Here is a 17,174-nt window from a genome sequence, read left to right on the forward strand (position 1 = left end):
GAAAATCCCTGGTTTTTCTTTGGTTGAATATAAGGGACATGACAAACATGGCCTAGCAACCCTGGTCCAACAAAATCTTACAGGAAATGTGAATACAGACCTAGAACAACCGGAACATGCCATAGGAATCAAAGTGAAAGACCTAACTCTCTTCAATGTGTACAAACCTCCATCTGAACTCTGGCCACTGGATATAATGCCAAAAGCCGAACACCCAGCTGTGTATGCTGGCGATTTCAATTCGCATCACACTAAATAGGGTTATTCAGAATGCAATACAGAAGGCGAAAGACTGAGTAACTGGGCTGAAGGAAGAGATCTCCACCTCCTGTACGATCCAAAAGACCGAGCGACCTTTTCATCAGCAGCATGGGGATCACAAACAACACCTGACCTGACATTCGTTACAACGGGAGCAACAGGAGACGTGCTCCAAGCGCAAAGAAGGGTATTACCAAAGTTCCCTAGAAGCCAACACCGACCTGTGATCGTCGAAGTGGGACTGTCAATTCCTGTCATACAAAGCCCTCCAATCCCAAGATGGAATCTAAAGCATGCTGACTGGGAGACATTTCGGACGCTTACAGAGAGAACAGTGAACCGTATTCCACCTATACCAGAGAACTATGAGCGGTTCACTACTCTGATATATAAATCTGCACTGAAAAGCATCCCACGCGGTGCGAGGAAAGAATACACTCCGTGCTGGACGCGAGAGTGTGAATCATTATTGGAAGAATACCAGGAGACAGAAAACTATGAGGTCGCGGAACAACTAGTTCAAACAATGAACGAAGAACGCAGGTGTAGATGGATGGAAACGATGGAGAGCATGGATTTCACCCATTCTAGCCGCAAGAGCTGGAGTCTGCTAAGAAGATTGGGAGGAGCTACAACCCTACACAGACCACAGACGAGAATGACACCCACCCAGATAGCGCTGCACATAAAACAAACCTCGAAAATCCATCTAAGAACATCTGAAAAGAAGGACTTCGATCATATGATAAAAGAGGTAATGAAGAACAAACAAGAGAACACAGATCTGATAAAAGATGTAGAGTTTCAAGAGATCAATAACGCACTGAAAGGAGTGAAAGCTGGCAAAGCAGCAGGAGTAGATGGAATCCTACCAGAATTCCTTAAAAATCTAGGACCAGCAGGAAGAAACTGGCTAGCAAAACTCTTCTCTCAGTGCATCAAGCAGAACAAACTACCTTCTATACGGAAAGAAGCCAAGGTAGTCGCTGTCCTGAAACCAGGGAAGACTGGAGAAAACCCCAAACATTTTAGACCAATTTCTCTCTTATGCACTGTATATAAATTATTTGAGAGAATTCTGATGACCAGACTCTCCCCATATATAGAACCCTCCCTGCCAAAGGAGCAAGCAGGTTTTAGGTCTAAAAGAAATTGTTGTGATCAAGTCCTTGCCCTCACAACCTTTATCGAAAAGGGTTATCAGGATAAGATGAAAACTGGCGTTGTCCTTTTGGATCTAACCTCAGCATACGATACAGTGTGGAGGGATGGCCTACTTTATAAACTGATGGAAAAAACTCAGAGCAGCCAGACTTATAATCTTATGAAGATCATTCTAACTGGAAGAAAAATTAGAGTTACTCTTAATGGCAGAACCAGCAGATGCGTAGCGCTCAACAACGGACTCCCACAGGGCTCGGTACTGGCCCCCTTATTGTTTAACTTGTGCACTGCGGATATCCCAGAAACAGCGTCCCGTAAGTTTATATACGCGGACGATATGGCAATAGCTTATCAAAGCAAATATTTTGAAACAATGGAGCGGAAATTGAACGAAGACCTAAACCTGCTGCACCTATACTACACCAAATGGCATCTCCAACCAAATCCAGACAAGACAGTAAGTGTAAACATGCATCTCAATAACAGAGCAGCCAAGAGAAAGCTGAACATCTGCATGAATAACCAGACCATTAGACATGAAGACAATCCTCGGTACCTTGGAGTGAAGCTCGACCGATCCCTAACGTACAGAGCCCATCTAGAGGACACAAAACAAAAACTGAAAACTAGAAATGTCATTCTAGCTAAACTCACCGGAACCACTTGGGGATGTGATGCAAATACCTTGAGAACTTCTGCCTTGGCACTGGTATACAGCGTGGCCGAGTGTTGTGCACCTGTATGGGCCAGAAGTGTGCATGTATCAAAAATCGATATCCAGCTTAGAGAAACAATGAGAATAATATCGGGAGCACTTAAACCTACCCCTATAGATTGGCTACCCGTACTGTCCAACACAGCACCACCTGAAATCAGAAGAAATCAGCTGCTGTCAAGAGAATATAGCAAAATACTGGCAAATCCAAACCTACCCATACTTCAGGACCTGACACCAAAAAACCGCCTGAGATCGAGGTCACCTCTATGGCAAATAGGTGAAGAGGTGTTTCCCTTCGACCCAGAAAATGAATGGAAAAGTTTATGGAGTAGAAGCGCAGTAAAGAACAAAAAACTAGTTACTGACCCAAGCATACAAATAGAGGGCTTTAAGCTTCCCAGAAGAGTGTGGACTACGCTGAACCGTGTGAGGACGGGTGTCGGAAGATGCAGGGAGATGATGACAACATGGGGCCTCGCGAACGACCCTCAGTGCGAATGTGGACTCAATCAATCAATGGCCCACTTGATCGAGTGTACTGTGCATGGTTTTAATGGTGAACTGGAGGATATACATAATCTCACGGACAATGCCATTGAATGGCTAAAAAAAATAAGTCATATAGTATAAAATTTTGTATATTGTATTATGTAATTAGGTAAAGCTGAATGTCTCATTTTTAATGCTGTAATGTTGCAAATTTAATATTTCGCCTTGTAAATGCCGATCGAGTAAATAAATAAATAATGATCAGTACCTCCTCATTAGTTATGTGATCTACCAAACAAATCTTCAGCATTCTTCTTTAGCATCACATTTTAAAAGCTTCTATTCTCTTCTTTTCTAAACTGTTATCGGCCATGATTCACTTCCATACAAGGCGGCACTCCAGTCTAAATTTGACGTTCGGAAATTTCTCTTCTTCGTAAACTCTTTTCTTGCCATTTGCCGTCTACATTTTATATCGTCTCTACTTTTGTCAGCATCAGTTACTTTGCTGCCCAAATAGCAAAACCTATGTACTACTTTAAGCGCCTCGTCTCCTAATCCGATTCCTTCGGCATCATCTGCTTTAATTCGACTACATTCCATTATCCTTGTCTTGCTTTTCTTAACGTTCCTCTCATGTCCTCTTTTCAAGAAAATCGTCATTCCATTCAACTGCTATTTCAAGTCTTTTGCTGATTCTGACAGAATTACAATATCATCTGCAAACCTAAAGCTTATCATTTTTTCTTCCTGAACTTCAATTCTTACTCAGTTTTTCTTTGGTTTCCTTTATCGCTTGCTCTTAGTACAAATTGAATAACATCGGGGATAGGCTACAATACTGTCTCACTGCCCTCTCAATCACTGCCTCCCTTCTATGATCCTCGACTCTTGATTTCTAAAGAAGTTGTAAACAGCCTTTTGCTCCCTGCTACCTTCAGAATTTGAGGGAGAGTATTCCAGTCAACTTCGTCAAAAGCTTTCTCTAAGTCTACAAATGTTATAAACGTACGTTTGCCTTTCCTTAACTTATCTTCTAAGAGAAGTCGTAGGGTAGGCATTGCCTCACGGTTTCCTACACTTCTCTGAAATCAAAACTGATCTTCCTCGAGGTCGGCTGCTATCTGTTTTTCCATCCTTCTACAAATAATGCATCTTAGTATATTGCAATCATGAATAACTAAACTGACAAAAAAGCACTCCGTCTTCAGGCCACGAGTGGCCTACCGGGACCATCCGACCGCCGTGTCATCCTGATGGAGGATGCGGATAGGAGGGGCGTGGGGTCAGCACACCGCTCTCCCGGTCGTTATGATTGTATTCTTGACCGAAGCCGCTACTATGCGGTCGAGTAGCTCCTCAATTGGCATCACGAGGCTGAGTGCACCCCGACAAATGGCAACAGCGCATGGCGGCCTGGACAGTCACCGATCCAAGTGCTGACCACCCCCGACAGCTCTTAACTTCGGTGATATCAACGGAACCGGTGTATCAACTGCGGCAAGGCCGTTGCCCCAATTAAACTGCTAGCTCAGTAATATTCACACCTATCAGCAAGTCCTTAGGAACTGGCATTATTACATTGTTCTTAAAGTCTGAGAGTATTCCGCTCGTCCATACATCTTGCACACCAGATAGAAGAGTTTTGTCATGGCAGGCTCTCCCATGCCTATCACTAATTCTGACGGAATTTCGTCTACTCCAGGAACCTTGTTTCGACTTAGATTTTTCAGTGTTTTGTCAAATTCTTGTCGCAGTATCCTATCTCCCATTTCATCTTCATCTATGTCCTGTTCCATTTCTATAACATTTCCCTCGACTACATCTTCCTTGCCCAGAACCTCTCTATACTCTTTCCAACTTTTAGCTTTCCCTTCCCTGTTTAATGTTGATTTTCCATCTGAGTTGTTCTTATTTATAAAGCTGCTGCTCTTTTCTCCAACAGTCCCTGGATAATCGCACCTGTACACACTACCCAGAATACCTACCATCATACCCGAATTCTCAACTTATCCATGCACTATTAATGTAGTGCAACTTGCCCATTGTCCTCATTACTCGCGGAATTTCGCCATTTCCCATAAAAGTTCGAGCTTGGTGTGCATCTGCCGTCCTCACCGTAATTATATGTCTGGTGTCTGCCCTTTTGCACGTGTCCAAAAGAACAGCCACCACATGTACAAATCCTTAAGTGACCCAAACAGACAGAAATCCCAGGGCACCAGGTCTGAGCTACAGGGTGGCTATGAGTTCCATTGTTCTCAGCCTTATATGTGACCATGCATTATTTGTAGGAGTAAGGTTTCTTTTGGAGTCTCGTCAGACAGAAGACGTCTGGAAAGTGTCTTTAGTTCGTTCAGAGACTTCACATATACCTCTGAATGGTTGACCATTTTAACAACGTCTCCACAGGAATGACACCATCACCAACACACAATATCACGATTCCTCAACAAAAGGAGCTGTCTTTTTGGGTGATTGTGGGTGGTGCCACTCCGTTGACTATTTTTTTGCTCTAGCTCAAAGTGATGCACGATTTGTGCCCTGTAACGATCCGTGACAGAAAGGCCTCTCATTTGGCCTTAAACTGCTCCAGCGATCCAGGTGAAACGGATTTTCTTTGGATCTTACTATCTATTGCCATGATTTGTGGAACCGATCTTGAGCAAACATAGAAGACCCAGGAGACTCACTCATTGCCCACTTAATTACAACGCTTGCCGATAGCTAGTGAGCCAGCTGTTAAGTTGTGATGCGCCGATCCGCACGAAAAATGGCATCAGTGCGATTCGTGATGTCGGGTCATTGATTGTGTCAGAACTTCACTAACGTAGCCAATCATGCAGCTCAGTTTCACCACTCCCTGACACATTAACTCTCTCTACCCATCGCCAAGCAAAATGGTTCAGATGGATCTGAGCACTATGGGACTTAACATCTGAGGTCATCAGTCCCCTAGAACTTGAAACTACTTAAACTAACTAACCTACGGACACCACAAACATCCATGACCGAGGCAGGATTCGAACCTGCGACCGTAGTGGTCGCGCGGTTCCAGACTGAAGCGTCTAGAACCGCTTGGTCACACCGGCCGGCCATCGCCAAGCAGTAGTACAACTTTCAGCTACAGCTTTACCATACACTGCACACAAAGCTTATGGTTGTTCAGCAGGGTTTCTATTTTTAGTATCAAGTATCGAGCTTTAGACTGGTAATGGAACTGCAAGTCTCAGTCTGAAATGAATTACGGCATTATGTGTTAAACGACATTCGTTATAACAACCTGCCCGGTACTATATTTAAATAAACACAACCCACTCTCTCTAGGTAGTGGCGTTTCAGCCTGTACGACCTACTTAAAACTCAGTGTGTCCTATAGTGCTTAAGACTTCGGCTTCGTACCTTATTTAGAAAAAGGTAATTTAGGTACTAAGTCCTTTGCTTTTTCTCTTAGAACATGAATCTGTATTTAATAAAAGCTGGCCAGGTGGGAGTAGGACTCGCACACTGAGCGATCTGTACAGACCATCCATTCCAGGAACTAATGGTGCAGAAGATTTATGTATGTTACTGGCATTGCTACTGGTAAGGCTTTCTAGAAAGCTTTAATTTCAAGTTTGAACTAGAATGACAAACGAAATATTTCATTCGTGTGATATAGTTACGCATTACCAATTTTCGGATTTTTTTGCTGTGGCTGTAGAGTCTAACTCTGGTTATGCCAAATTTCATGACTATAGTGATGTACCCTATAGGTTTTGATAAGTGAGTTTGCGACTATCAAAAGGTGTGACCGTGGCCGTATCGTTTCATTGCATTGACTTGGATTCTTCAATGTTTTGCACCGTCGAGAGATCGTAGACTACAATAAACTACATACATTTCAGATTGATACGCTTAGCCCTTCCTAGGAAAAATGGCTTTAATAGTCCAACAGACAGGCAAGTAGATTGATAGACAGACAGACGGACAATAAAGTTTCATTTTTATCGATTGAGGCCCGCAACTCTAAAAATAGAGTTTCTCTTTCTAATAAAGCGAAATAACTTCTGGTTACCGACAATAGTGCCATTCAGTAGAATGTGGGTGATTTCAACTTGTGAGGCCCAGCCGTCATCCGGTTTTTTACGGTGATCAAAAGTATCCGGACACCTGGCTGAAAATAACTTACAAGTTCGTGGCGCCCTCCATCGGTAATGCTGGAATTCAATATGGTATTGGCCCACCTATAGCCTTGATGGCAACTTCCACTCTCGCAGGCATACTCTCAATCAGGTGCTGAAAGATATCTTGGGGAGTGGCACTCCATTCTTCACTGAGTGCAGCACTGAGGAGAGGTATCGATGTCGCTCGATGAGGCCTGGGATGAACTCGGTGTTCCAAATCATCCCAAAGGTGTTGTATAGGATTTAGGTCAGGACTCTGTGCAGGCCAGTCCATTACAGGGATGTTATTGTCGTGTGACCACTCCGGCAGAAGCCGTGCATTATTAACAGGTGCTCGATCGTGTTGAAAGATGCAGCCGCCATCCTCGAATTGCTCTTCAACAGTGGGAAGCAAGAAGGTGCTTAAAACATCAACATAGTCCTGTGCTGTGCCGGCAGCGGTGGTCTAGCGGTTCAGGCGCTCAGTCCGGAACCGCGCGACTGCTACGGCCGCAGGTTCGAATCCTGCCTCGGGCATGGATGTGTGTGATGTCCTTAGGTTAGTTAGGTTTAAGTAGTTCTAAGTTCTAGGGGACTGATGACCACAGATGTTAAGTCCCATAGTGCTCAGAGCCATTTGAACCTTTTGAACCTGTGCTGTGATATTGCTACGCAAAACAACAAGGGGTGCAACCACGCTCCATGAAAAACACGACCACACCATAACATCACCGCCTCCGAATTTTACTGTTGGCACTACACACGCTGACAGATGACGCTCACTGGTCATTCGCCATACCTACACCCTGCCATCGGATCGCCACATTGTGTACCGTGATTCATCACTTCAATCAACTTTTCTCCTCTGTTCAATCGTCCAATGTTTACGCTCCTTACACCAAGAGAGGCGTCGTTTGGCATTTACCAGCGTGATGAGTGGTTTGTGAGCACCCGCTCGACCATGAAATTCAAGTTTTCTCACCTCCCGCCTAACTGTACTTGCGGTGGACTCTGATGCAGGTTGGTCTGTGTGACGGTCTGCATATGGACATGCCATGTGGATAGGGCCTCCCGTCGGGTAGACCGTTCGCCTGGTGTAAGTTTCTCGTGTTGACGCAACTTCGGCGACATGCGTGTCGATGGGAATGAAAGGACTATGATAAGGACAACACAACACCCAGTCCCTGAGCGGAGAAAATCTCCCACCCAACCGAGAATCTAACCCGGGCCGTTAGGTATGACATTTCGTCGCGCTGACCAGCCAGCTACTAGGGGCGGACATGGTCTGAATAGGTGTCAGCCTATCACACATTACGACCCTCTTCAACTGTCGGTGGTCTCCGTCAGTCAACAGACGAGGTCGGCCTCTGCGCTTTTGTGCTGTAAGTGTCTCTTTACGTTTCACTTCACCATCACGCCGGAAACAGAGGACTAGGGATGTTTAGTAGTGTGGAAATCTCGCGTACAGACGTATGACACAAGTGACACCCAATCACGTGACCACATTCAAAGTCCGTGAGTTCCGCAGAGCGCCCCATTCTGCTCTCTCACGATGTCTAATGACTACTGAGGTCGCTGATATGGAGTACCTGGGAGTATGTAGCAGCAAAATACACCTAATATGAAAGACGTATGTTTCTGGGGGTGCCAGGATACTTTTGACCACATACTGAAGTTTTTCAGATATTTTGATCTCTCAAACTAAATGACCCATTCTCTGGAGACATGTGTCGTAATTCATGTGGTTGCAGAGACAAGTGCCAGGAAATGGTATGTAGTGAGGAATGTAGGACTGCGTTACAACCCACGAAGTATCGCTCATGCAGTGACTTCGAAACAAGGCTACACTGATTACTGCTTGCACAACATCACTGAAGCAGTCATTCTTCATGCACTCTGCATGGGAATAGGAAGAGGAGAAAGCACAATTTGTGGTGCAGCGAGAAGTAGCTTTGCCAACAACTTCACAGTGGTTTGCAGAGTATGGATGTAGACGTAAATGATAGAGAAGCCAGGTAAATTAGGAAAATTTTAATCAATTGTCACAGTCCTTAACATTTCATTAAACACGGCAATGGTATGCTTAGCGTTAGGCGTGCTTTCTACACCAGTGTTGGGACTCAACTGACGCAAATCTTAGATCCATGAACGTCATCTGCAGAATTTCTGGGCTGCCTCCTTAGTGAGCCCCCGAAACACCCTAAGTATTCCATTTCTACTAAAAGAGGATGCTATGTTACAATCCTTCCCGTGCAGATGATTCTTGTTAGAATCTTATTAAAACAGTATGCAATGTTAATAGAAGTACTCAGAAAAACAAGGAAATATTGGCACGAGGGATAAGACATCTAGAAAGTTGACAGAGAGTCGATGGGGAACCAATTCACACCCAGTTACACTGACAGAAAAAAAATCATAACATCAAGAAGGAGTTGTGTGACATACACGAAGATTGGTAGGTGTATTTCTCTATTTGAAAGATGACGTCAGTTAAAATTTCGGGCCAGTCCCATAACAGTGGCGCTAGTAGCGCCTCTATAAGGATGTAGATCAGCTTTGCTTAAAAAAAGCACTGTTTTGATCGTGAGCGTCAGTTACCTTTGAGATTGGCTGTGGTAAGTTGACGTTAGTCAAGAATACCTTTAAGGCGACAAAGATGCCATTATCAACACCTCATTGCTTTTGAACGTGGTCGAGTAATAAGGCTACGAGGAGCTGGATGTTCCTTCTGCGATATTGCAGAAAGACATGGTACAAATGTAAACACTGCACATTGTTGCTGGCAGCGGTGGTCACGGTAATGTTCTGTCGGAATAAGACCTGACTCCGAACGGCCATGTGGCTTTACCGAGAGGGAAGACCATCGTGTTCGGCGTATGGTTCTGGCGCATAGTACTACATCTACAGCAGCAATGTGAGCAGCTGTTGGCATTATAGTGACACAAGGAACGTTTACAAATCGCTTACCTCAACGACAGCTCAGGACCAGACACTATATAGCGTGCATTCCACTGATCCCAAACCACCACCATTTGCGACTTCAGAAGCGTCAAGCGAGAGCTCATGGGTTTGGTTGTTTGGGTTGTGTGGGGGAGGAGACCAGACAGCGAGGTCATCGGTCTCATCGGATTAGGGAAGAGCGGGGAAGGAAGTTGACCGCGCCCTTTCAAAGGATCCATCCCGGCATTTGCCTGAAGCGATTTAGGGAAATCACAGAAAACCTAAATCAGGATGGCTGAACCGTCGTCCTCCCGAATGCCAGTCCAGTGTGCTAGTCATGGGAGGTCAGGGTGGTGGTCTGTTGTGATTTCTGATGAAAGCTAGTTCTGCCTCGGTGCCAGTGATGATCGTGTGTTGGTTAAAAGATGGCCGTATGAGCGCGTGTGACAAACCTGTTTTGCTGCCTAAACACACTGGAATTACTGACTGCAATGCGGTTTCGTATGATAGCAGGAGAACTCTCGTAGTTAACTCGTTGTAACCCAACATGCTCTACGGAGTTTCAATATTTTTCGTGGGCCTGCTCCATTACCAGATCTGTGAGTACGTAGGGACATCATCGGGCGACGACTGCAGCTTCACCCATAAACAGCACTGACCGACCAAGCGCAACAAGCCTGTAACTCCGACCCACAAACTGCCATCCGGCGCATGTACCACACAACGCATGCACGCTTGTATGCTTACTTTTAAGATTCTGGCGGTTATACCGGTTATTAATGTAGAAGTATTTCACATTTGCAATGGCTTATCTTGTGCTTAAATTAACCAGTGCTCTTGCAATGTTAATCACTTAAATACGTTATCTAGACACATGTATTCTCGAAATTTCATTACGGTACATCAGCTATGTTTTGGTGTTGCGATTTTTTTCCATCAGTGTGTATTCTTGTAATATAAGTCCACAGCCTGTATAGTTCATTTTAAAAGGATTTTATCTTCCTTTCAGCTGTTAGAATTTTATTTTACGATTGCAATTTCGGCATTAAGCCATTTTCAAGCGTCTACAAAGTACAGTGCAACGTAATGAGAACAGTTTACAGTGGGATTAACAGCACGTACAACCAGTTTTGTAGTTTGTTGACATTCATGTAAAGTACTTACAAGATATTGAGATACAGGTTTGTGTTAGGCAGAAATTACAACAAAAAATGCGCATCAAAGATCAACTAGTCAGCTATACTAGTCAGATTCCATTTTGTGCACTACGAAGCTACGCTCAAAACACCAACGGCATCGAGGAATCTTTAAAGATACCATACAGGGTAGAGAAAGGCAGATTAATGGACGCTGTAGAAGCTCAGAAATAAAACCTTTCTCGAGTGTTTTAGATATTTACTCCAAAGTCTTGTAAGTACACACTTTTAGATGTCTGATACGCACCATCTTCCCAAATTCGGAGAACATGAAGTGGAATATTGACCACTTTTTCTGTGATGTGCATATTACGTTATTATCTCTGCCGAACCTAAAACCGTCTGTCAAGATCTTGTGAGTACAGAATATGAGTGTCAACAACTAACAAAAGTGGTTATACCTACTGTTAACCCCGCTGTAAATTGTTCTCATAACGTTGTATTGAGTTCTGTAGATGCTTGAAAATAGCTCAATGCCAAAACTGGAATCGTAAAATAAAAGTCTGACAGGTGAGAAAATATGAAATCGTTTAAAAATCAATCCAGTCCCACTATTCTAAAATAGTGAACAGAAGGCGATTGACATAAAATAACAACAGCGGTGTAACGTGCATTCTCAAACTTGCACGTCAAGGAAACATAGGTAGACAATGATACAAACGTAAGTATAGAGGTCTGGGTGTTCATGAGTGGCTATGTTTCCGACAATTTAAATCTAAAGTTGAAAACTCAATTACTTTTGCCTGCTCATTAAAGATTTGTGTTCTTTTGGATATAATAACGAATTCGTGTTCAGCAGGCTGCATGGCGAAACAAATAAGACAGTTCTCGCATAAATTACCTAACACTGCCGGTGAAAAATTTATTTGTCCCTGAAACGATGTATTTGTAACCGCTGCGACAGTTCTTGATGAGCAGAACATGCGTGGCCTCAAATTATAGCGAGAGGGAGGTCAAATTCGACCCCGAAATTACAGGCAGATTACAGAGTACTATCGCATTCGTCACTTCCAGCTATCTAGACCCGCCTGAATGTTTCATTTTTCCAAGAACCGGCGGCACAAACACGGAAGGCGGACCGCAGCGTGACCATCAATATTTTTGATTGATTATCGACGGACCGCGTTTAATTATTCATTCCCCTGCCGCAGCGCCAATCCGCGCGGTCGGCCAATGATCACAGAGTACAAGCCCCGAGCGAAAATTTATGGCCCTCGTGGAATAAGAAAGCACATGCAGAGCCTTTCATCGGAGGTTCGGCCATCTGTTTTCACCCCGGCAGGTGCCGCAGGGCGTAATTACCGGCTAAAGGTGAGGGTCCGGTCCGACTGTGCACTTTCACGCTAGCTGCGGCTTCGGGAACCGGTCACAGAACCGCGATTCCGCGTCACGCTCATAGCTCGCTGTTGCAAGGCCCTAGTCGAGGGTCAGAGAGTGAGAGATGATTCGATACGAGTATGGATTTATCCGCTAGAGCATAAATCACTAACGCTGGAGATACAATCTATCCGGCAAGGACGGGGGCGGGGAAGTGGCAAGTAGAAGGATTAGCAGTTATCCTGTCTGCCGATCTCTGTAGGGGAAGTAATTTTATCTTGTAAAATTGCTGTAGGTCTTATAATATATGTGACGAGTGCCGGGACGATATTCCATACGAGGTAACCGGTGGTACAATTTGTCATACCTCGACACGTTGCAGGCAGCTTATTAAATTTTGATGTTCACGTTATCTTGTCCAGCATTTTTATCACTACCGGGAAGCAACATATGTGTTTATGTGTTATTATGGACTCTAATATACGAGTCACTCAACGTGGCTTGATGATGATGAGTTGTGCTGTCCCAAAAAATATAATGAAGAGATGTGACGCCATAGGTTTATCACATGTAGTCAAGTGGCAATACGTACATAGTGGTCTAAAGCCCTCTTTAAAGACTTTTTCGATTTGTAGCGGGGAATCAGTAGAAAATATTTTGAATTGAAACCCATGTACGGGAACGTATCGTTTCCCGTACCACAACCGTTTGAAAACATGTCGGCAACGAGACCACTTTTATGAGTGATTTCTTAGGTGTGATGCACGACAACACTTGTTTTACGTTCATTGCGCGCGCTATTGATCGTGTTCTCGTTGACGGGTTCTCTTCAGCGTGATGCAGTAGGGTCTTTTCCAACTCGGGTGTGCTGCGCCTCCTTGGAGCACCATTATAACACCTGCTGGCGGGGGAGCTACCCCGTTCTCGAAGCCCTTACGTAATTGCGGAGAAAAGGGTAATCGATGGCTGACGTTGTGGATAACGATTTTGATAAAGGCGACGAGGTAAAAGTTTTATTATCAAGAATTACTGTTATTAGTTGTCTGGTGAAAGTTTTATCATCTAAAGTTGTTATTATGGAAACAGACGTACGGAAATGTGTAAAGCTCTATCCCTGACAATATTATCATTATCTATACATTTTCTGTAAAAGTTTCTAGGGTATCTAGTGAAACTTTATTATCGTTATCACAAAATCTGATATGTAGCCATGCAGCTTTTGTTATGGAAACCTTTAGTCTGACATGTTAGTATTCAAACATTTTCTGGAACTTCCTACTATCGGACATGTCAGTATTCCGACAGAGAATAAAAAACAGAAATCAGTTACTGATCCTATAAAACATGAAAAATCATTTTTCTTTTATCTGACTGCGTTTTTAAAATATTCTCTAACATCTCCAAACAATTCTAGTGTACGATGTGTGATTGGAAAGTTTTAAGAATGGGCTTGTAATTGTACAATGGTGGTACTTACATGCTAATACTGTGATGCATCTCCTTCAAAACAGCCCCCTTCTGACTGAAGACACCGACTCCACCCGTGTTTTCACTTTTGGAAATATTCCTGGAAATGTTTTTTCTGAAGTGTGTTAAGGACACTCTCCGTATTTGCCTGGATTTCTTCAATCGAGTCAAATCGCTTCCCTTTCAGTGAAAATTTATGTTTAGGAAACAGATAGTAGTCCGCAGGGACCAAATCAGGGGGATATGGTGGTTGCAGAAGCACACGAATTTTGAATTTGGTCAAAAATTCAACGATGGAGAAGTCAGGATGAGCCGGAGCTTTGTCATGGTGTTGCACCCAACTCCTTTCTTTCCACTGCAGGCCTTTTCTTCAGCACCTTTTCGCTCAAACCCTCAAGGACACATTTTTAGTGTTCCTGGTTAATTGTCTGTCCTCCAGGCGTAAATTCATAATGCACAATACCGGCAAAATGGAAAAAAATCACCAACATTGTCTTCACCTTCGACCGACTTTGCGTGCTTTTTTTCGGTCGTGGTGAACTTGAAGTCTTACACTGCGAAGACTGCACTTTCTTTTCAGGATTATGTCCCTGTACCCACGATTATCCACTTGTAATTGCCTTATTTAACAAATCTGGGTCATTTTTAGTCAGATTAGTCTGTTCTTGGCACCTTTAAGTCGGACACTCGTAGCACGTTCAGATCTTCAGTTAAAATTGACTGAACTGCGTAGAAACTCAAATTAAGTTCATCAGCCATCTCCCTAATTGTAAGATTACGATCAGATCGCACTAAGTCACGAACTTTCACAAAATTTTCATTCGTTTTTGAGGTGGAAGGATGGCCGAACAGTAGTTCATTTTCAAATGATTCGTGGCCATTTTTAAATCTGTTGTACCAGACCAAAACATTTGACTGACTCATACAATTATCTCCAAAAGATGTTTTTAATAATTCGCAAGTCTCAGAAGCTGATTTCTCGGTTTTGAAACAAAATTTCACACAAAATCATTGCTCCGTTTTTACGCACATTTTCACGCAGACAGAATCCGGCAACAAGCCATAACAAACCCACACTCAACCAGCTGCCACAATGAACTAGTTTCCTCTCAGAGGGCGTTCAAGGCCAAGGCAATGACTCACTCACCACCCTACGTGCACCTACCCGCCAAACCAGTAAGCAGAAGCGGATCCATTCTTAAAAATTTCCAATCACACCTTGTATTGCTCCTGCACGCAACAGACAACTTACCTCGTCTTGCTGTTGCAACTGCATGAATATTCTGCATCCAGAAATACGCTTAAACAGTTCAAAGAAATCGTGTGACCCATGCAGAGTGCAATGCATGGTCACAACTACTGATTCAGCTACTCCTCTTTTTCCTTTTTATTGAAGTTAAATGATCAGGAATGGTTTAGTCGACAAGCCTCAAGCGGTGTAAGAAGTGGGAGAAATTAATAAAAAATTTAATTTATTCTGTTCTGAAAATTGGCTATTCACGCAGTGACCAAAACTTACTCAGACCTTTCCGTTCCTTGGATAGTTTGTTTTGCAAAAACTTTAATTACTCCTCAATGTCTGTAATCAATAATCACGTCTCTGGTCACAACAAAGATACGAATATTACTTTCAATGTACGCGTACACATATCTGCCAAATCCCTCAAGTGCACAAGCAAGCAACCACTAGGCGCAGAAAAAAGTGAGATTACCAAAACTCCTCGATTAATACAAAAAATCTCCTCTGGCGCCACTAACACGGTCAGGGCAGTTTGCGACGTCTCCTGACACGCGACTTCTCTCCACGCCAGGCTGCGTCCGACTACTTTCAGCAACTGTCCACTCGCTATCACTTGCGTGGTCTCAGAGTTTGTGTGTGCATGGAATAGCGGAATCAGTAGACAACTTTCCAAAAAAAAGGATATGGACGTCCAACCTTCAAGCAGATCTTTCATTTCCTCGAGCTTCGCCTTACAGAAGCATCTTGTCGATGTGTTCTGCAAACGTGTACTCAGCCATCTCACTAAAACTCACAGACACGTGAATGAGCCTCGAATGAGGTTGGAGAGGCAGGATGGACGTCAAACGACATCAGCTGATCCGGCATAAGCACACCCCACCATCACTACCCTGCTGCATACCTACCTAGCATATATGTTTTCAAACCGCTGTATCACTGAAACGGTACGTCTGGGTTCCAATTCAAAAGATTATCTATTCAGTACCCTCTGCAATCCTAGAAGTTTGTAAGGAGGATTTTAGAGCACCCTGTATAACCAATCTATGTTTTATTCTCGCAATCTCACTGTATGGAAGAGGAGGACTTGTGAATTCTAGCGTCTTAGCAAGTGTTTTTCCCACTTGTTGGAATGTGGCGAGAAGGGCCAGTTGCATACTTCAGGCGTTGAGTAGATGATAGGGAAAATCTGGAAGGACTCCCACCCGGAGCTCCCACGGGCAGTGGGCACGTTAGGACGCTGCTTTCGGTATCTCATAAGCCAGAGAACTTCAAAAACGCCTTTGAAAGCAGAACGAGTCACGTGAGCTCCAATAAGATGTGCACAAAAGCCCGCAGGTTTTTCTAGAACCAAATCTAGAAAAAGAGGCACATCTATGTTTCCTACCGGCCGTTGTGACCGAAAGGTTCTAGGCGCTTCAGTCCAGAACCGCGCTGCTGCTACGATCGCAGGATCGAATCCTGCCTCGGGCATGGATGTGTGTGATGTCCTTAGGTTAGTTACGTTTAAGTAGTTCTAAGTTCTAGGGGACTGATGACCTCAGATATTAAGTTCCATAGTGCTTACAGCCATCTATGTTTCCGTAAATAGCATGCGAAATGAGCTGCGTTTTCACACCACCAATCATAAAGCCAACTTTTATTTCGTCAACACAGAACACAATAAGAGCTGCTAGAGGTGTAAATTCTGCAGGCTATCCTGCATGCACGAATAGAGAGGACAATTTTCAGTTGCCACTGTGGCAAACCACGCAGTTTCTCCCTCCCCTCCTATGGTAACTGCAGAGAGTCAGTGAGAGTCGGCCAGTAGTCGCTTCAGAACGAATACATGGTGCCTGTTCGTGTCTCGTCGTTGATGAGTTGCTGCTTCGTGTCTGGCTTCAGCTTCTTAAGCTCTTTCTGAATAAGTGTCAAGTATATTGCTTGCATTGTCTTTGCACTGCATACTTCACAATTTACGAATCTCTTTCTCAACTTGGGATTATTTTTTATTCATAGACCTCTTTCATACTGGGATCAAGAGACGATGCTAAGCAGTATGTGCGCCTTTCTTGAGTCGCCCAAACTCTGGAAAGTGATTTGCATCTAAATCTACACTTTGCCAGAAAGTATTCAGGAGCCTTATGCATGTATACAGTGTTTCTGAATTTGATAATAATGACGTTGGAGATTCAGAAAAATCCTGACATTGTACTCTAATTGATATTTACGTTTTTGGTGGGAATAATTGTAAATTGTTC

Source organism: Schistocerca gregaria, chromosome 4 (assembly GCF_023897955.1).
Source record: "Schistocerca gregaria isolate iqSchGreg1 chromosome 4, iqSchGreg1.2, whole genome shotgun sequence".
NCBI lineage: Eukaryota > Metazoa > Arthropoda > Insecta > Orthoptera > Acrididae > Schistocerca > Schistocerca gregaria.